Source organism: Vicugna pacos, chromosome 11, assembly GCF_048564905.1.
Source record: "Vicugna pacos chromosome 11, VicPac4, whole genome shotgun sequence".
NCBI lineage: Eukaryota > Metazoa > Chordata > Mammalia > Artiodactyla > Camelidae > Vicugna > Vicugna pacos.
The window spans coordinates 70,367,710-70,390,145 of record NC_132997.1 but is presented as its reverse complement, the minus strand read 5'-3'; the positions used below and the strand labels follow the sequence as shown (position 1 = coordinate 70,390,145).

The window sequence follows — 22,436 nt, the reverse complement described above, 5'->3', positions numbered from 1 at the left end:
ACTTGCCACATGAAACCAATTTTCAAAATCAAAACCAAAAGAAGGCAATGAAAACGTAAGTACGCCCCCTTTCGTTTTATCTTCTACGCTAGGCTCTCAGGGCTCTCATCTCTGAAGATGGGTCCTTTTATAATTCCGCAGCAACTTTGGATATGCTGGAAGCTCTCTCGTAAGCCCTAACTCCAATCCTTTTAGAAAACAGATCACAGTGGCCGCACAAAAGAATTCCCGGAGAGCTTTTAAAAACTGCAGGTGCGGGCGCCCGACCCCCAGCTGGAGTTCTTGGGTGGGGGGTGGGGCCTGGCGCAGGTGTTTTCGGGCCCGGGAGCCTGCGGGCGCCCGAGGGGGCGTGGCCGGCGCAGCGCAGGAGCGGGCGGGGCAGCTCCCGCGGGGCCAAGGGGCGGCGGGGGCGGCCGGGGTCCTCTCGCGGACCTTCTTCGCTCCTCCCGCAGTGCGCCCCTTCCCGCCGCCGGACCCCATATCCGGTTCCAATCCGCTCCTCCCCCGGGGGGTCCTGACGCGTAGCGGCGGCCTGCAGGTAAGCTAACCACGGGCGGTGCGCGCGCCCACCCCGCCGCCTCCCGGGCTCCGGGCCCGGCTGCTTCAGCACCCGCCTCCCGAGAGAGGAGCGGGGCCCGGAGGCCTGAGGCTCCTGCGGGAGGCCCGGGGCTCAGCGCAGTCGTGTCGCCGGATGGCCTTGACCGTTTGGAGCTCTGTATTTGCCCCTGGTGCAGCCCCCTCCGAAAAGGGAAGAGGAATACTATGTTTCAGGTCCCTTTTACATTTGATTTTCTTAAAGTGTACCATGCACTGAGCAACAAATGGAATCTTGTTCATTTGTCCCCTAGCAAAAAGAAGGGTTCCGGGATCCTAGCTCTTGGGGTGGAGGGGGAGTAGGTAAGTGAATGGGGCCTTCGTGGCGAGTAGCTTGTTATTTCTCGGGGTAACCTGCGGGAGTCCTGGCGTTCCCGGGGCTTGAGGTTGGAAGCAGCGGTCCTGAAGCAGCCCCCTTGCCGGACGCCAGGCCCCCGCCGAGGGGATGTGCGGGACAGACCCTGAGAAGGCTGCGGTCATGTCTAAGATACTTGCTTTAAAGAAGGAAAACTCATCACCCCCAAACACTGATGAACACTTAGCTTAAAAACTGTACTTGGGTGGGTTTTCACCAAACTCTTGGCACCTGGGTCACTTGGACGCTCTTAGATTGGAAGACTTACAAATCATACATTTTAACTAGAACAGCTGTACTAAATAGTTAAATGATTGCTAATGAAATGAGGGGAGTCCAAACTGAGGGGTCCTACTGCTATTCACAGGATTGTTGGGAAGAAAAACTTTCCTCTGCCAGTCTAGGCTCAGTGATTAGAAGCCTGTGTGGCAAAAGACAGATTGAGGGGAGAAAGGACAAGCTTGCTCATATGCACATGAACTGCACAGAAGTGGCTCCCTACATAATTAGAGATAGGGGTTTATAACCTAATTTAATAGGGGAAAGGACGCGGGAGAAAAGGATTTCTATGGGAAGATCAAATGATTTCTTTTTTTAAAATCAACTTTCCAATGCAGTAGTTTTTCAGTTAAACAAAGTTAAACTGAAGCATGGTTGACTTATATTAGTTTCAGGTGTAAAACATAGTGATTCAGTATTCTAGATTTAAGAAAGACAGTGGGTTTTTAGGGGAACAAATGGGAGATAAGAAAGTTTGTGAGAACGCTTGCAACAAAAATTTTCTCTGCGTTCTTTCTGGCCAGTGAAACTTTATGCAAGAGGCCGTTGATTACAGACAGCCTTGTTCTCAGAATTTCTGCCTTTATTCAGATGAAAAGGGAAGCTTTCAAAAAGCTTTTTTTGCATCTATTGAATTTCAAATATCTTCTGTTTAAAATCATCTTCGTATCAACGCTGGGGGTCTGAAGGGTCCCCACAGGTAAAATGGCTGGAATGACACTGTCAGTGGAACAGATAACTAGAAGTTGCTGTATTCTGTCTCATCATGTAGTATGTATGAAGGGAATGAAACTCCAAGTGTGGGCATTGTTTGTGTTTAGACAAAGAACTTGGCTGTAACTGGTGTACCTTCACCTCAGTATTTAATTCTGGCCCTGTAAAGGTCAGCCCAAGTCGTGGCATCTTCTTTGCTGTTACTGGTCAAGTCTTTGGTTAAGATGGTTTGAGCGGAACTGTTAAGTATAAGGGAAACATTCCAATTTGCCGTCTTCAGCGCAGACCTGAACCAGGTGAGATTCTCTTTGGAAGAAAGATTCCTTGGGCGAGTTCTGGTCCCTAAGGTGAGGAGTTCTCTTGTGTGCCTGGCGTCTCCCTTCAAAAGGGCCCTTCTGCTCAATTTCATTACTCATTAAAACCAAAACACAGTTCTAATGCGTGCCCACCAGAAGGACCAACTTCTAAAAGACCAGAAATACAGAGCATTCGGAGGAATCTCTAGGTAAGTACTGGTAGAGGTGTGAAGTGGTGCAGCAATATTGGAAACCTGTTTACAAGGGCTGAATGTGTATAGCCTGTGATTCTGCCTTTTCACGTTTAGGCATAAGCCCGACAGGGATGGGTAGTGTGTTCCCAAAAGACACATACAGGAACCATCCCAGCAGGACTGTTCCTGCAGCCCCTATCTGGACGCTCTCCCAATGCCCTGCAATGTTAGAATGAGTATACTGTAGTAGATCCACAGATGGAATAGTGTGTAACAATGCAAGAAGGAAGATCCACTGATATATGTCATATTACAGAAGGATCTCACAAACTTAATATTGGTCGAATAAGCCAGACACAAAGAATATGTATATAATGTATGATTCTACTTCTAAAACGGGGAAGGAGTGACTGAAAGGGGGCATGGAGGTGGCTGCTGGTGATTTTCTTGATCTGGGTGCTGTATACAAGATGTGTGCAATTTGTGAAAATTCACTGAGTAATACACTGAGATCTGTGCACTTCTTTGGGTACCAGTGAGACGTTAAAACAAAAAACAGGCTCTGTGAAAGGTAAATGCTGATGCTTGGCACAAATGCGGTTCTTTCCAGGCAACCTCCATGTATGTAGTTCGCTCTCGTGTTCCTGAACCAGGTTGCTTTTTGGGCTGTCATTGCTACCAGGCACCCATCCATACTGGCCTGCTTTCCTAATCACCCAAACCTCAGTTTCCCTGCTCCCCACCTTTCCCCTCCCATCTCCAGGCTCCTTTCAGCTCTTCCTTAAGCCTAGCAACATCCAAGAGGATTTATTGTTTTGTTTCGTTTTAGTCAGTTTGGGAGGAGAGGTGGAATAGAGCAATAAGAGTTAAAAGAAAAAACCTGCATCCATTAATCTCTGCAGTTGGTGGCTGAGCATCGACACTGAGAGCCAGTTACTCTCACGGTAAATGGGCTGACTGGCGTGTGTGAAGTCTTAACATCTGTGATCTGTTGGCCCCACTTCCACATTATGGTCTGATTTTTTAACATTAAACCTTTCCTATTTTTCGATACTTTTAGATTCAAATACTGTTGTAAGAATTAAGACAGAGAGACCATGTATTCTTTACCCAATGTCCCCCTAGCAACTTGGAAGATTGTATTAAATATTATACCCAGAATACTGACATTGATACAGACAAAAGGAAAAGCAGTTCCATCACCATAAGGAACACTTGTGCCACCCGCCTTCCTCCCTCTCCCACCCCGCTAAGTGTGGTCATGACTCATCTGTTCTCCATTTCTCTTTCTCATTTCAAGAATGGTATATAAATGGAACCATACAGTATATAACCTTTTGGGGCTGGTTTTTCTTCAATCACAGTTCTCTAGAGATTCGTCTTGGTCATTGTCTGTGTTAATAATTTGTTCCTTTTGTTTGTCAAGTGCAATTCTATGGCATGGATGCACCATGGTTCGTTTAACCACTTACTGAAGGACAAGTAATCTGGATTGTTTCTAGCCTGGAGCCATTTAAAATAAAGCTGCTGTCAGCATTCGTGCACAGGTTTTTGTGTGAACCTATCTTCATTTTCTCTGGGGTCAATGCCTAGGAGTGCAATTACAGGGTCATATGATAGTTTCATGTTTAGTTTTTAAAGGAATTACCAAGCTATTTTCTAGAGTGGGTGACCTTTTTACATATCAGCCAAAATATACGCGGAACCATGTTCTCTGTATCCTCTCCAGCGTTTGGTTTTGTCACTACTTTTGAGCTTAGCCATTCTGATCGGTGTGCGGTAGTGTCTCATTGTGGTTTTAAATTGCATTTCGCTAATGGCTAACAACGTTGAACATTTTTTCATGTACATGTATCCTCTTCTGTGAAGTGTGTCTGTATTTGCGCACTTTCTACTTGGTTTGGGTTTTTTAATCAGGTGACTTTTTTAGTCATTTTATTTGATCAGATAGTACAAAGTTCCCATGCGCTCCCTTCAGTCCTCTCCCCGCAAGTTTCCCCTGTGAACATCTTGCACTAGTGTGGTACATTTGTTATAATTGATCAACCAATATTGATAAATTATTAACTAAAGTCCATAGTTTACATTAGGGTTTATTCTTTGCATTGTACATTTCCATGGGTTTTGACAAATGCATAATGTTGTATATCCACCATGACAGTATTGCACAGAAGCCTTTCACTGCCCTAAAAATCCCATGTGCTCCAGCTATTCATCCCTCCCCCTTCCTCCTGGCTACCACTGTTCTTTTTACTATCTGTGTATAGTTTTGAGCTTTTTGCAAAATGTCACATAGTTGGAGTCATACAATATGTAGCCTTTTCAGACTGGCTTCTTTCACTAAGCAATATGCGTTTAAGTTCCTCCATGTCTTCGCATGGCCTCACAGCTCATTTCTTTTTAGTGCTGAATAATATTCCATTGTGTGGATGGACCACAGTTTGTTTACCCATTTACTTTTGAAGGATATGTTGGTTGCTTCCCATTTTGGCAGTTATGAAGAAAGCTGCTATAAACATCCATGTGTAGGTTTTGGTGTGGACATAAGTTTCAGCTCATTTGGGTAAATTTCTGTGAGCATGATTGCTGGATCATATGGTAAACTTATGTTTAGCTTTCTTTTTTTCCTGTAGCACTTTAAAAAAAAATTACAGTTGATTTACAATGTTTTGTTTCTGGTGTACAGCATAGTGATTCAGTTATACATATTATATATATATCCTTTTTCATATTCTTTTTCATTATAGGTTATTACTAGCTATTGAATATAGTTTCCTGTGCTATATATAGTAGGACCTTGTGGTTTACCTATTTTATGTATAGTAGTTTGTATGTGTTAATCCCAAACGCCTAATTTATCCTTCCCCCCTTTCCCCTTTGGTAACCATAAGTTTGTTTTCTGTGTCTATGAGTATGTTTCTATTTTGTAAATAAGTTCGTGTCATTTTTTTAGATTCCTCATTAAGTGATATCATACGATATTTGTCTTTTTCTCTATCTGACTTCATTTAGTATGATAATCTCTAGGAAACATACAGTATATAACCTTTTGGGACTGGTTTTTTTCAATCACAGTTCTTTTTTGGCATTATTCCATTCTTTTTATGGCTGAGTAGTATTCCATTGTATATATACCACATCTTCTTTATCTGCTCTTCTGCCAATGGATATTTAGATTGTTTCCATGTCTTGGCTACTGCAAATAGTGCTCCTCTGAAAATTGGGGTGTATGTATCTTTTTGAATTAGAATATTCTATGGATATATGACCAGGAATGGGATTGCTGGATCACATGGTAACTCTGTTTTTAGTTTTTTTAAGGCATCTCCATACTGTTTTCCATAGTGGCTGCACCAAGTTACATTCCCACCCTTGTGTTCAGCTGCATAAGAGACTGCCAAGCTGTCTTCTAACTGCCTATACCATTTTGCATTCCCACCAGAAATGAGTTCCTATTGCTCTACATTCTTGTCAGCATTTGGTGTCGTCAGCATTTTGGATTTTAACCATTCTAAAAGGTGTATTGGCATCTCATTGTTCTAATTTGCAATTTCATAATGATATATGATTAATGATATATGATGTTGCTTTTTTGTGTGTGCGTGTTTGCCCTCTGCATTATTGAAGGTAAGAAGTCTGTTGAGTTTTTTAGCGCATTTTTTACATTGGTTGTTTTCCTTCTTGTTGAGTTTTAAGATTTCTTTGTATATGTTGGATACAAGTCCTTTATATGTTTTACAGATATTTTCTCCCCATCTATGACTGTTCTTTTCATTCTCTTAGCAGTGCCGTTCACAAAGCAGAAGCTTTAAATTTTAATGAAGTTCAACTTAGCTTTTGTCTTTCATGGACCATGCTTTTCATGTTGTATCATGTTGTATCATTGCCAAACCCAGCATCATTTAGATTTTTTTTCTGTGTTATCTTCTAGAAGTTTTATAGTTTTGCATTCAACATTTAGGTCTATAATTTACTTTGAGTTCGTTTTTGTGAAAGGTGTTGAAGTCTGTGTCTAGATTCACTTTTTTTTTTTGCATGTGGATGTCCAGTTATTCCAGCAGCATTGATTGAGAAGACCGTCTTTTCTCCATTGTATTTTGCCTTTGCTCCTTTGTCAAAGATCAGTTGACTATATTTGTGAGGGTCTATTTCTGGGCTCTAGATTCTATTCCATTGATCTGTTTGTCTGTTCTTTTGCCAGTATCATGCCATCTTGATTACTGTAGGTTTATATTGTCTTGAAGTCAGGTAGTTCACACACTTTGTTCTTTTTCAGTGTTGTGTTGGCTATTGTAGGTTTTTTCCTTTTATATACAAACTTTAGAATCAGTTTGTCAATATCCATAAAATAATTTGCTGGGATTTGGATAGGGATTGAATCTAAAGATCAGCTGGGGTGGAACTGACGTCTTAACAATATTGAGTGTTCTTATCCATGGATATGAAATCTCTCCATTTATTATTACTTTTATTTCTTTCATTAGAATTTATAGTTTTCCTCAAATAAATCTTGCACATATTGTTTAGATTTATAGCTAAACCTTTTATTTCTGGTTGCTAATATTGATATATAGGAAAGCAATGAACTCCTTATTTTTACCCCTTATAGCCTACAGCCTGCTATATGATCTCTTACAAATTCCAAGGGTGCTGTGTTTGTTTTGTCCATTCTTTGAGATTTTGACATAGACAATCCTATGTCATCTGCAAACGAAGACCATTAGATGTCTTCCTTTCCAATCTGTATCCTTTTATTTCCTTACTGTATTAGCTAGGACTCCCAGTATAATACTGAACAGGTGTGGTGAGAAGAGACATCTGTGCCTTGTTTCCAATCTTAGGGGGAAGCATCTAGATTACTGGCCTTAAGTAAGATGTTAGCTGTAGGTTTTTTGTAGTTGTTCTTTCTCAGGTTGAAGTTCCCCTCTATTCCTATTGCTGGTTTTTGTGATGAATCGGTGTTGAGTTTTGTCAGATGCCTTTCCAGATGTAGGTGATCATATGATTTACTTCTTTAGCCTGTTGATGTAATGGATTATATTCCTGGATTTTTGACTATTGAACCATTTTTGACTATTTTATACTTGAAATAAACCCCACTTGGCCATGATGTATATGATTCTGTTTGTACATTGTTGGATTTGATTTGTTAATATTTTGTTGAGGATTTTTATATCTGTGTTAATGAGAGATACTGGTCTGTAGTTTTCCTTTCCTGTAATGCCTTTGTCTGGTTTGGTATTAGAGTAATGCTGTCCTCACAGAATGAATTGGAATATGTTCCCTTCTGCTTCTGTTTTCTGAAAGACATTGTAGGGGATGGGTATCATTTCTTCCTTCAGTGTTCGGTAAAATTCATTGGTGAAACCATCTGGGTCTGGTGCTTTCTGTTTTAGAAAGTTATTCGTGATTGATTCAGTCTCTTTAATAGACATGGGCCTATTCAGAGTATCTATTTTTCCTTGTGTGAGTTTTGGGAGATTGTACTTCTTAAGAAATTGGTCTGTTTCATGTAAATATTCAAACTTGTGGGCACTGAGTTGTTCACAATCTTGTATTATCCTTTTACTATCCATGGGCTTAGTAGTGGTGGCCCCTTCATTTTTGATGTTAATAATTAATGCCTTCTCTTTTTTTCTTTTGGTTAGCCTAGCTAGATAGAAGTTAATCAATTTTATTAGTCTTTTTTCAATATTTTTGGTTTCATTTTCTGTTATTTTCTTTTTTTTTAAAGTATAGTTGGTTTACAGTGTTGTTTTATTTTCAGATGTATAGCAAAGTGAATCAGTTACATGTATCTTTTTCAGATTCTTTTCCATTGTAGATAAATACAGGATATTGAATATATTTCCTTGTGCTATACAGTAGATCCTTATTATTTATCTGTTTTATTTATAGTAATATGTATCTGTTAATCCCAGATTTCTAATTTATCACTCCTCCACCTTCCCTTTTGTTAAGCATAGGTTTGTTTTCTAAGTCTGTGTCTGTTTCTATAAATGAGTTCATTTGTATCATTTTTTAAGATTCCACATAAAAGTGATACCATATGTTGTTTTTGTCTGACTTATTTCACTTAGTATGATAATCTCTAGGTCCATCCATGTTTTACAAATGGCATTATTTCATTGTTTTTTATGGCTGAGTAATATTCCATTGTGTGTGTGTGTATCTATCTATATATATATCCCCCACATCTTTATCCATTCATCTGTCAGTGGACATTTAGGTTGCCTTCATGTGTTGGCTATTGTAAATAGTGCCGCTATGAACATTGGGGTACGTGTATCTTTTTTTTTTTTTTTGAAGTACAGTCAGTTATAATGTGTCAATTTCTGGTATACAGCACAGGGTCCTGGTCATGTATATGCATACGTATATTTGTTTTCATATTCTTTTTCATTAAAGGTTATTACAGATAACGAACATAGTTTCCTGTGCTATACAGAAGAAACTTGTTTTTTTTTCTTTTAATCTTTTCATGTACAGTAGCTCACATTTGCAGATTTCAAACTCCCAAATTTATCCCTTCCCATCTCCTTCCCCTGGTAACCATAAGATTGTTTACTATGTCTGCGAGTCTGTTTCTATTTTGTAGATGAGTTTATAGTATCCATTTTTTTTTATTAGATTCCACATATGAGTGATATCATATGGATTTTACTTTCTCTTTCTGGCTTCACTTAGAGTGTCGAACTCTAGGTCCATCCATGGTGCTGCAAATGGCATTATTTTATTCTTTTTATGACTGAGTAGTATTCCATTGTACACATATACCACAACTTTTTTATCCGGTCATGTTGATGGACATTTAGGTTGCTTCCATGTCTTGGCTATTGTGTGTAGTGCTGCTGTGAACATTGGGGTACATGTATCTTTTTGAATTAGAGTTCCATCCAGATATATACCCAGGAATGGGACTGCTGGATCATATGGTAAGTCAATTTTTAGTTTCTTAAGGAACCTCCATACTGTCCTTCATAGTAGCTGCACCAATTTACATTCCCACTAACAGTGTAGGAGAGTTCCTTGTTCTTTACACTCTCTCCAGAATTTATTATTTGTAGACTTCTTGATGATGGCCATTCTGACTGGTGTGAAGTGATACCTTCTTGTAGTTTTGATTTGCATTTCTTTAATAATTAGTGATGCTGAGCATCTTTTCATGTGCCTGTTGGCCATCTTGAGTGTCTTTGGAGAAATGTCTATTTAGGTCTTCTGCCTATTTTTTGATTTTTTTTTTCTTTTTGTTATTGAGCTGTATGAACTGTTTGTACATTTTAGAAATTAAGCCTTTGTTGCATAGTTTGCAAATATTTCCTCCATTCTGTAGATTGTCTTTTTGTTTTGTTTATGGTTTCCTTTGCTGTGCAAAAGCTTGTAAATTTGATTATGTCCCAGTTGTCTATTTTTGCTTATATTTCTTTTGCCTTGGGAGACTGGCCTAAGAAAACATTACTGTGATTTATGTCAGAGAATGTTTTGCCTATGTTCTCTTCTAGGAGTTTTATGGTTTCATGTCTCATGTTTAAGTCTTTAAGCCATTTCGAGTTTATTTTCGTATATGGTGTGTGAGAGTGTTCTAACTTCACTGATTTACATGCTGCTGTCCAGCTTTCCCAACACCACTTGCTGAAGGGATTGTCTTTTCTCCGTTGTATATTCTTGCCTCTTTTGTCGAAGATTGATTGACCATAGGTCTGTAGGTTTATCTCTGAGCTCTCTATTCTGTTTCATTGATTCATATGTCTGCTCTTGTGCCCATTTTTCTGTTTTCAGTGTCATTGATTTTTTGCTCTTATTTTTATTTCTTTTATTTTGCTTGCATTAGGTTTACATTACTTTCCTTCTCCAGTTTAGTAGAGTAGAAGCTCAGGTTTTGATTTTAGATCTTTCTTCATTTGTAATATAAAATACTGCAATATTACTATTATTTTAAATTTTATTTCTTTTGGGGGGAGGTAATTAGGTCTATTTATTTATTTTTAGAGGAGGTACCGGGAATTGAACCTAGGAGCTTGTGCATGCTATTCATGCTCTCTACCACTTGAGCTATACTCTCCCCCTTACAATATTATTACAAAATGATAAGTTGTATTTTCATTTAGTTCAAAATACTATTTTAATTACTCTTGAGATTTTTTTCTTTGACTTATGTGTTATTTAGAAATGTGTTGTTTAATCTCCAGATATTTGGGGAATTTTCCATCTGCCTTTCTTCTGTTGATTTCCAGTTTAATTCCATTGTGGTCCGAGAGCATACTTTGTAAGATTTCTTTTAAGTTTGTTGAGGTGTGTGTTAGGGCCCAGAATGTGGCCTGATTTGGTCAATGTTCCATGTCAGCTTGAGAAGTATGTATATTCTGCTATTTTGTATTGTTAAGTTCTCCTGCATCTTTACTGATTTTTTTTACCTGCTGAATCTGTCCATTACTGATAGAGATGTGTTGACACCTCCAACTGTAATGGTGGATTTGTCTACTTCTCCCTTGAGTTCAGTTTCTGCCTGTTCTGTTGTTAGGCGTGTACACCTTAAGGTTGTCATGTCTTCTTGGAGAATTGATCCTCTTTTCATTAGGTGATGCCCCCCACCTCTTGTTTTGTTTTGTTTTTCAGTTTTACTAGGTAGAATTGTTACAATTTCACTGCACATGTACAGTGTATTGCATATACATACATATACACAATATACTGCACATATTTTTAAAACTGTACATATATGTACTGTTCATTGTTTCTAAGAGCATTTATAGCTTTAGCTTTTTAAACTTACATAGTTATCAAAGGAATAAAGCCAACCACAAAAAAAGAATTAATTCAAAAAGATACATACACCTTGCTATTAACAACAACATTATTTATAATTGCCAAGATATGGAAGCATCCTAAGTGCACATCAATAGATGAATGGATAAAGAAGATGCAGCATATATAAATAATGGAATAAAACTCACCCATAGAAAGGAGGCTATTTTGCCATTTGCAGCCCTTCATTCACTTTTTTTTCCCACTTCAAAAACCAGAATTTTGTAACTGGCATAAACATTTCCATTGCATCAAAAAGAAAAAAATACCTAGAAATTAACTTAACTAAGGTGCTTACCTATACTCTGAAAACTGTAAAACACTGATGAGAGAAATTGAAGATGATACAAAAAAATGGAAAGATATCCTGTGCTCTTGCATTGAAAAAATCAACATTATCAAAATGGCTGTACTACCCAAAGCAATCTGTGGATCCAATGCAACCACTATCAACGTACACATAACATTTTTCACAGAACTAGAACAGACAGTTCCAAAATTTATATGGAACCATAAAAGACCCTAAACTGCCAAAGCAATCTTTTGTAGGTCTCCCCTCCTCCCCTTCTTCTTTTTGTTCTCTTTTCTTATGGTTTGATGACTACAGAAGTTCCTTTAACATTTGTTGTAAAGCTGGTTTGGTGGTGCTGAATTCTTTTAATCTTTATCTGTGAAGCTTTTGATTTCTCGGTCAAATCTGAATGAGAGCCTTGCTGGATAGAGAATTCTTGGTTGTAGGTTCTTCCCTTTCATCACTTTAAATATATTATGCCACTCCCTTCTGGCCTGTAGAGTTTCTGCTAAAAAATCAGCTGATAACCTTATGGGAGTTCCCTTGTATGTTGTTTGTTGCTTTTCTCTGGCTGATTTTAATATTTTCTCCTTATCCTTAATTTTTGTCAGTTTGATGACTATGTGCCTTGGTGTGTTCCTCTTTGGTTGATCCTGTGTGGAACTCTCTGTGCTTCCTGGACTTGAGTGACTATTTCCTTTCCCAAGTTGGGGAAGTTTTTGGTGATTATCTCCAAAAATTTTCTCAGGTCCTTTCTCTCTCTCCTCATTCTGGGACCCCTGTAATGCAAATATTAGTGCGCTTCATGTTGTCCCAGAGTTCTCTTAAACTATTCTCATTTCTTTTCATTCTTTTTTCTTTTCTGCAGTAGTGACTTCCACTAATCTGTCTTCTAGCTCAGTGATCCATTCTTCTGCCTCATTTAGTCTATTCTTGGTTCCTTCTAGTGCATTATTCATTTCAGTGATTTTATTCTTCAGCTCTGTTTGGGTATTCTTTATATTTTCCAGCTCTTTTCTAAAAACTTCACTCTGTGCATCTATACTCCTCTTGAGTTCTCTGAACATCTTTGCCATCATTACTTTAAACTCTTTCTCAGATAAATTCCCTCTCTCCTCATCACTTATTTCTTTTTCTGGGATTTCATCTTGTGCCTTGCCCTGGAAGATATTCCTCTGCCGCCTCATATTGCTTATCTTTCTATTTATATTTTTAGGTAGGTTAATTACATTTCTTGACCTTGGAGAGGTGGCCCTCTGTGGGGGACATCCTATGCATCCCAGCAGCACACTCCTCCCGTCACCCAAGGGCTGGGGTCCAGGCAGTCCCAGTGTAGAGTCTGGTCTGTGTTTGTGGATTCCTTCCACAGGCTTTGGGATTGTTGTGTTCTTATTTCTGGTATCTGCCCCTGATGAATGAGGCTGGACTAGAGGCTTATGCAGGGTTCCTGGCAGGAGGAGCCGGTGCCTGCCCACTGCTGGGTGAAGCTTGGTCCTGGACCTCTGGTGGGTAGGGCTGTGTCTAGAGGCCTTTGTGGCTTTGGAAGTCTGCTGATGGGTGGGGCTGTGTTCCCACCCTGTATGTTGTTTGGCCTGATGCTTCCCTGCAGGCTGTTGGGTGGAGCTAGGTCTTGGTGCTAATGATCTAGTCAAGGTGTCAGCCTCCAGGAAAGCTCATGAAGATTAACACTCCCAGAATGTCTGCCACTAGCTTTTATGTCCCCTGGGTGAGCTGCAGCCATCCCTTGCCTCCCCAGGAGACCCTCCAAAACCAGCAGGCAGGTCTGGCCCAGGTTCCTATGAAATCCTTGCCTCTGCCTTTGGACCTGGCACACTCAAGATTCTATGTATGCTTCCCAAGGGAGTGAAATCTGTTTCCCCCAGTCCTGTGGGGAATCTGGATCTAGGCCCCACTAGCCGTCAAAACTAGATGTCCTGAGGTCTCCTCCTCCCAATGCCGGAACCCGGGGCTGGGGAGCCTAATTTGGGGCTTAGATCTCTTACTCCTGTGGGAGAGGCCTCTCACTCCTGTGGGAAGGCCTCTGTGACTTAATTATTCTTCAGCTTGTGGGTCGCCCACCCGGGGGTATTGAGCTCAATTATATCATGAGCGCACCCCCCTCCTACCGTCCTACTGTGGTTCCCTCTTTATGTCTCCTGTTGAGGATGATTTTCTTTGCTAGGTTCCAGTCTTTTTTTCAGTGGTTGTCTAGCAGTGAGTTTTGGTTTGGTTGTACTCGTGAGGAGAAGTGAGCTTGTGGTCCTGCCACTCCCATGTAGTTCCCTTTTTTATCCCTGATAATCTTCCGCCTTCTGAAGTCTGCCTTGTCTATAATTAATGTAACTACTGCAACTTTCTTTTGATTTGTGTTAGCATGGTGTATCTTTCTTAATCTCTACTTAAATTTTTTTTTTAATTTTAGTTGTGGTTTTAAAAAAAAGCATGTTACAAAATTTACCATCTAAACCATTTCTAAGTGTCCAGTTCAGTAGTGTTTAGTATATTCATTGTTGTACAGTGAATTTCCAGAACTTCTACTTCCTGCACAACTAAAATGCTATACCCAGTAAGCAACAACTGCCCCACCCACTTCCTCCCCAGCCCCTGGAAACCACCATTCTACTTTCTGTTGGTATCAATTTAACTACTCTAGATACTTCATTTAAATGGAATCATATAGTATTTGTCTTTTTATGACTGGCTTATTTCACTTAGCATAATGTCCTCAAGGTTCATCTATATTGTGGCATGTGCCAAAGTTTCCTTCTTTGTTAAAGCTGAGTAATATTCCATTGTTTGTCTGTACTACATTTTGTTTATCCATTCATCCATCCATGGTTGCGTACTTGGGTTGCTTCTACCTTCTTGGCTATTTTGAACAATGCTGCTATGAAAATGGATGTGCAAATATCTCCTTAAAATCCTGTTATCAGTTCTGTCGGATACTCAGAAGTATAATTGCTAGATCAAATGGTAATTATTAATTTTTTGATGGATTATGATACTGTTTTCCATGGTGATTGCACCATCTTACACTCTCACTACAAGGGTGCCAGTAGATTCCAGTTTCTTCACATCATTGCTAACATTTGTTCTTTTCTTTTTCACTAGTAGCTACCCTAATGGGTCTGAGGTGAATCCATACCTTTACTTTTAATCTATGTGTTTACATTTAAAGTGGGTCTCTTGTAGATAACATGTAGTTGGGTCTTATTTTTTTATTTGCTCTCTCAATCTCTACCTTTTAATTGGTGTATTTAGGTCACTTACACTTAGTGATTATTGATATATTTGAATTATTATCTACCATATTTATAGCCGGTTATTATGCATTGCTCTCATTTTTGGTTTCTTTATAAATTTTCTCTTTTTCTGCCTTTTCTGGATTATCAGAGCAAATTATAAGATTCCACTTTCTCTCATTTCTTAGAGTTTCAATTATATTCTTTTACAGATTTTTTTATTGGTGGCCCTAGAGTTTGCAATTTACATTTACACTAATCTAAGGCCACTTTTAAGTGACTTCATGGGTAGTACAGACACTGTTTCAGAGTATTTCCAGTTCATCCCTCTGGTCCCTTGTAACATGGCTGTCATTCGTTTCACTTCTATATAAGCTTTAATCAAGAAATAACATTTTTGCTATTATTTTGAACAGTTATCTATAGATTAAGAGCTTTAAAAGTAGAAGGTTTTATTTTACTTACATTCCTTTTCATGTTCTTCCTTTCTTTATGTAGATCCGAGTTTCTGAGCTATGTTATTTTCTCTCTCTCCGGAGAATTTCCTTTAATATTTGATGCAGGTCAGGTCCACTGGTGACATACTCCTCAGTTTTTGTTTGTCTGAGAAAGTCTATTTTTCCTTCATTTTTGAAGGATAATTTTGCTTGATCCAGAATTGGATCACCATTTTTTTTTCCCTTCAGTTCTTTTCACTTTTTTCCTTTCACCACTTTTTTTTTCCTTCAGTTTTTTTGGGGCAGGGGAGAGATTGATTGATTGATTGATTTTAATGGAGGTACTGGGGATTGAACCCCAGACCTCCTTCATGCTAAGCTCTACCACTGAGCTATACCCTTCCGCCTTTTTGAGCATTTTAAGTATTTCGCTCTAGTCTACTTACTTGCATGGTTTGTGAAGAAAAGTCTGATGGCTTTTTTTTTTTAAATCATTGTTCCTTATAGGTAAAGCATTTTTTCCCCTCTGGCTTCTTTTAGAAATTTTTATCTTTGGGTTTCTACAGTTTAAATATGGTATGCCTGGGTGTAGATTTTGGGGTGAGGGGAGCAATTTATTCTGCTTGCTGTTCTCTGAGCTTCCTGGATCTGTGGTTTGCTTTGCAACATTAATTTTGGAAAATTCTCAGTCATTATTGCTTAAAATATTTATTTTGCTCCTTTCTCTCTGTCTCCTGATACTCCATTATACCTATGTTATAGTGTAGTCTCTGAATTCGTGAATAGTGTTGTCTTTATCATTTTTTTTCTCTTTGCATTTCAGTTTGGGAAGTTATTTTTTCCTTCCAGTTTTCTTAAGATAATATTGACAAACAGCACTATTTAAGTTTCAAGTGTACAGCATAATGAGTTGATTTACTTACATTATGAAGTGATGATCACAGTAAGTTTAGTGAACATCCATCATCACATATAAATACAGAATAAAAAGGAAAATTTTTTTTCTTTTGATGAGAACTGTTAGGATTTACTCTTTTAATGATTTTCATATAAAACTCATAGCAGTGTTAATTATATTTATCATGTTGTACATTATATCCTTAGTACTTATTTATCTTCTACCTGGAAGTTTGTATCTCTTTTTAAAAAAATTTGTGTTTCTTAGTTTATTTTCATGCTGTTTTTTTTTAATACAATTTTTAAAGGTTATATTCCTTACAGTTATTATGGGAAGTTTTTACTGACATATCTTCAAGTACACTGACTCATTCATTGTCAAGTCTACTGGTGAGCTAGCTGATCAAAGGTATTTTTCATTTCTGTTTTTTACTTTTATTTATTTATTTATTTATTGAAGTACAGTCAATTACAGTGTATCAATTTATGGTATGCAGTACAGTGTCCCAGTCATGCATATACATACATATATTGGTTTTCATTTTTTTCATTAAAGGTAATTACAGATATTGAACATAGTTCCCTTCACTATACAGAAGAAATTTTTTTTTCTTTTATCTAGTTTTATATATAGTAACTAACATTTGTAAATCTCAAACTCCCAAATTTATCTCTTCCCACCCCCTTCCCCTGGTAACCATAAGATTGTTTACTCTGTCTTGTGAGTTTGTTTCTGTTTTGTGAGTTTGTTTCTGTTTTGTGGATGAGTTTATATTGTCCTTTTTTTCCTTTTTTTTCTTTTTTTTAAGATTCCACATATGAGTGATATACGGATTTTACTTTCTCTTTCTGGCTTCACTTAGAATGACGAACTCTAGGTCTACCCATGGTGTTGCAAACAGCATTATTTTACTTTTTATGGCTGAGTAGTATTCCATTGTATAAATATACCGCATCTTCTTTATCCAGTCATGTTGATGGACATTTAGGTTGCTTCCATGTCTTGGCTATTGTGTATAGTGCTGCTGTGAACATTGGGGTACATGTTTCTTTTTGAATTAGAGTTCCTTCTGGATATATACCCAGAAGTGAGATTGCTGGATCATATGGTAGGTCCGTTTTCAGTCGTTTAAGGAATCTCCATACTGTTTTCCATAATGGCTGCACCAAACTACATTCCCACCAGCAGTGTAGGAGGGTTCCCTTTTCTCCACACCCTCTCCAGCATTTATCATTCATGGACTTTTGAATGATGGCCATTCTGACTGGTGAGAAGTGATACCTATTGTAATTTTGATTTGCATTTCTCTGATAATTAGTGATATTGAGCATTTTTTCATGTGCCTATTGGCCATTCATATGTCTTCATTGGAGAATTGTTTCTTTAGGTCTTCTGCCCATTTTTGGATTGAGTTTGGTTTTTTTTGTTATTAAGTTGTATGAGCTGTTTATATATTCTGGAAATGAAGCCTTTATCAGTTGCATCATTTGCAAATATTTTCTCCCATTCAGTAGGTAGTCATTTTGTTTTGCTTATGGTTTCCTTTCCTGTGCAAAAGCTTATAATTTTAGTTAGGTCCCATTTGTTTATTTTTGCTTCTATTTCTATTGCCTGGGTAGACTGCCCTAGGAGAACATTGCTAAGATTTATGCCGGAGAATGTTTTGCCTGTGTTTTCTTCTAGATTTATCCTGTCTTATCTTATATTTAAGTCTTTAAGCCATTTTGAGTTTGCGTATGGTATGAGGGAGAGTGTTCTAGCTTCACTGATTTACATGCTGCTGTCCAGTTTTCCCAACACCACATGCTGAACAGACCGTCTTTTCTCGATTGTATATTTTTGCCTCCTTTGTTGCATATTAGTTGACCATAGGTCTGTGGGTTTATTTCTTGGCTCTCTGTTCTGTTCCATTGATCCATATGTCTGTTTTTATGCCAGTACCACTGTTTTTATTACTGTAGCTCTGTAGTATTGTCTGAAGTCTGGGAGGGTTATTCCTCCAGCTTCATTCTTTTTTTTTTAATATTGCTTTGGCAATTCTGGGTCTTTTGTGATTCCATATAAATTTCAGGATTGGTTGTTCTAGTTCTCTGAAAAATGTCCTGGGTAATTTGATAGGGATTGTACTGAATCTGTAGATTGCCTTGGGCAGCATGGCCATTTTAACAATATTGATTGTTCCAATCCAAGAGCATGGGATATCTTTCCATTTCTTTAAGTCATCTTTAATTTCCTTAATCAGTGTTTTGTAGTTCTCCACGTATAAGTCTTTCACCTCCTTGGTCAGATTTATTTCTAAGGATTTTTTTTTGTTTTTGATGCATTTTTAAAAGGGATTGTTTCTTTACTTTCTTTTCCTGCTAATTCATTGTTAGTGTAAAGAAATGTGAATAACTTTTGTATATTAATCTTGTATCCTGCTACCTTACCAAATTCTTCCATCAGCTGTAGTAGTTTTTGTGTGGAGCTTTTAGGGTTTTCTATATACAGTGTCATGTCATTCGCATATAGTGACAATTTTACCTCTTCCATTTTGTTTTTATTTAAAGTGGGAGCATTCCTGTGTAGACTGTGTGCATCTAATAGTTTTGTTTCAAGGGCTGTTCTTAGTATGGATGGTTGCCATGTGTTTCTTCTGTGTGTATTGGCTGTTATCTGTTTGATTGGGGGTGTGGTTGGTGTTGTGGTGATCAGAGCCTGTCCTGATTTTGTTGTTGAGCAAGGCCTCCTTTTTTGTTCTGTGGTTGTCACAGCCCTCACAGGGTCCCGGTCTGCACCCCTGTTGCTGGAAGAGAGGCTTCTAGACCCGCTTCTGAGCTGCACTTTGTGGTAGGCAGGGTTGGAGCACTTCAGCTGAGAATTAGAGTCGCTGAGTGTACCTCTGCTGTCCACTGGAAAGTGTCCTCTGTGGTGTTGTCTTGTCATTTGTTATGTGGGCTTACAAAGTATTCTTTGTTGATGCTACCTTTGTCCCCGCCTTAGCTGTGGTGATGTCAGCCACCAGTTCTGGTGTTCTGGGCCCCAGGAACCACCAGTGCAGAGCCACCAATGTCAAGCACTATGACCTGCCATAGCGAGTGTGCAGTCACACATCCATGGTGTGCCACAGTGTCAGTGCAGACCCCAGCCCCACCTCCATGTACGGTACTAGGTACTACAGTACGCTGGCCTGTTGTAAATACCTGTACTCACCCCCACTGTGCGCCAGACCTCAGCTCAATACCTGTTCATCCCAGAGGTGCAGGTCCACAAAAGGTCCAGAGAGAGCAAATCTGCCCTCTCTGCCTGGGGCTGTAAGCAAATCTCAGTCCCACCTATGAAGATGCACGAAAGCTGGGTATGGATTCAGCTTCAGCCCCGCCTCCGCGCAGCAGTGATGGCTGTATCCAAGCCCCACCTCTTTTCGAGAGAGCAAACCAGCAATGGAGCAAAGTAGAGAAAGTGGCTATAGCGCAGCTGCTGTGTGCCCCTCCGCCCCACACCAGCAGTAGTGCTTTTTTGTGGGGGGGTCCCAGGCTGTTCTGTTCCACACACCCCTGCAGCCAGAGCTTACACTGCCCTCCAGTCCCCTGAGGCTGCCTCCACACAGTGGGCCCCAGCTACTTCCTCCTCGGAGCCTCAGAAGCTCTGCTTCTGTCCCTGCTGACCTCTCAGCTGCAGAGGGGCATGCCAGTTTGAGGGTGCCTTTCTTCCTTTGCCACTCCCTGCCTGCAGGACTGGTCCTGCACCGATTTTTTTTTTCCTTTTTTCTCTTACCAGATTTTGTGATAATCCTCCTGTATTTTGAAGTGAGACACTCTGCCAGAGTTCAGTAGGTGTTCTGTGCGATTCAGTGGGTTTGTAGATGTAATTCTTGGTGTATTTGTGGGAGAGGGTGAGCTGTGAGCCTCTCTAACTCTGCCATTTTGGCACCTCCCTCCCCTCTTCTGGAATTTTGACTGAAATTGTCTTGTGTCTACAGATCAGTATGGGGAAAACTGAAATCTGAACAATTTTGTTTTGAATCCATTAAATGTATCTCTATATAAGGTCTTTTTTGTTTTTTGTTTTGTTTTGTTTTGTTTTTTATACTAAACAAAGGTATTTTAGTTTTCAGTAATAAAGCTAAAATGATAACTGGTATGACTTGGCTTTTTTCCCTAATGCTCTAATGAAGATATCACTCAGAAGTAGCAATAATTGTTCTTTTTGTATATACCATTAAAAGATGCTATGAAGTGTAATTTCAGATCAGTTTTCATAAAGTACAAGAAAATTGTCACAACCATCTGTCACTGATTAATGAGAATAATGCACAGGCAAAAATTACCCTTACCATGAGTGCAATACATTGCACTTCTCTTACCTAAACACCTTCCAAAGTGTGTGTATGCATGTAACTTAACTTTGGCACAGAGGAGGCTGGAACCTATTACATGACAGATGTTTAAGAACAAAATAATTCTAACTAATATTGTTTTTAATCAGTTTTGTCAGGGATTGTTGGTTGTAAGTTGGTTGGTTTTAATTGAAGTATAGTTGATTTACAGTGTTGTGCTTCTGGTGTACAGGATGGTGATTGTTACACATATATATAATCTTTTTCATATTCTTTCTCATTATAGGTTATTATGTTATTGAATATAGTTCCCTGTGCTATACAGTAGGACCTTGTTGTTTTCTTATTCTGTATGTAGTACTTTGTATTTGCTAATGCCAAAGTCCCAGTTTATCCCTTCTTTTCCCTTTGGTAACCAGAAGTTTGTTTTTTATGTCTGAGTCTCCTGTTTTATAAGTAAGTTCAACTGTGTCATTTTTTTAGATTCCACATATAAGTGATACTTAAGTATTTCATGGGTTTTACTGCTATAATATAAAGTATGTTTAAAGTTTTCAGTTTCTAATTTTTTATTGCCAAGTATATAGAAATGCATTTGACTTTCTGTATATTGACTTTCTATTCTGAGAATCTGCCAAACTCAATTTTAGTAGATTCCTTGTAGATTCTTTGGAATTTTACACAATCATTGTTAAGTCAGAACAGTTTTGTCGCTTACTTTCTGATCTGTATACTTCCCTTTTATTGCCATATTGCAGTGGGAAGGACTTCAAGTGTACCTTTGGTCTATCTTTATGCCAGTAGTACCCTCTCTCTTGAATAGGAGTGGAGAAAGTAGACCCTGTACATATAAAGCGTCTTACATATATATATGAGACTGATTTCTTGAAATTTGCCAGGATTTGCATTGTGGCTCAGCACATGGTCAGTTTTGATAAATGTTCCACATACACCTCCAAAGAATGTATTTCACAATTGCTGTATATATCTAGATATATCTCAATTAAGTCACATTTGTTAACTGTGTTAAAATCTCTAACTGACCTTGGATCTGTCCATTTCATTATTGTAGCTGTCTATTTTTGCTTTATGGACTTTGAGATGTGTATCACTTTAGAGTTGTTATACCCTCTTGGTTAGCTGAATCACTTTATCATTATGAGATACTCCTCTTTACTACAAATATTTTTTGCCTTGAAGTCTACTTCTTCTGAAATTACTGTAATTATACCAGCTGTTGGCTTAGGCATCCTCCCTCCTCACTGGTCTTTGCGTTTCTATCATTGAGTTTGGTACAGAGTAGGAAATGATCAATAAGTGTTGTGCATATGACTGTCACTTAGTTTTCTTTTTCAAGTGTGAAATAACCATATATGTTATTTGTTTGTATATCCCTAAAAATCATTTTATTTTTGCCTATTTTTAGTCTATATAAATGGACTCAAATGGTAATGTATTTTCTTTTTTCATTGAACCTTGCTTTTGAGATTTATTCGTGTTTTATTATTCATTTTAATTTTATTTTTCACTGCAGTATAGTATTTCACTATAGAAATAACACCCCAAGAAATCTCATTTGGTCCCATATATACCTTAAAATACTATCTTCCAAATTTCTCTCTCTAGTCTTGACCTTTCCTTTGAGCTCTAGACTCCTGTATTCACCTGTCTGTGCAACATCTCTAATTTGCTATTATAAGAATCTCAAATTTAATGACCAAAAGATAATTCTTGATTTTTTTCTTCCTCTTCCCAATTTGTTCCCTTTTCAGTATTCCATGTCTCCCCATGACACCATTCACCTTGCTGTGCAAGAAGCAAAATCAAGATGGAAACACATTGAGCTTTATGTTGAGATATAAGCAGGAAGACAGACTGACTTGACTGGGGTAAATATGGTGGGATATGATGAGAGAAAATCAGAGAGATGGGCAGGGGTCAGAACCTGTAGGGCATGTATACCATGGTAGGGAGTTCAGATTCAGTACGAGTGTTTTAGGAAGCCATGGGAG

At 38.5% G+C, this 22,436-nt stretch overlaps 1 protein-coding gene across 1 annotated transcript in view; it reads left to right on the top strand.

The window, feature by feature from the left end:
• Positions 1-411: 411 nt before the first annotated feature.
• The window catches only part of FGFBP3 (fibroblast growth factor binding protein 3), a 109,610-nt gene continuing 87,585 nt past the window's right edge, over positions 412-22,436 (top strand). The window contains exon 1 of the mRNA XM_072972338.1: positions 412-538. The gene's annotated coding sequence lies outside the window, so the exon portion shown is untranslated. The remainder of the gene's footprint in view (positions 539-22,436) is intronic.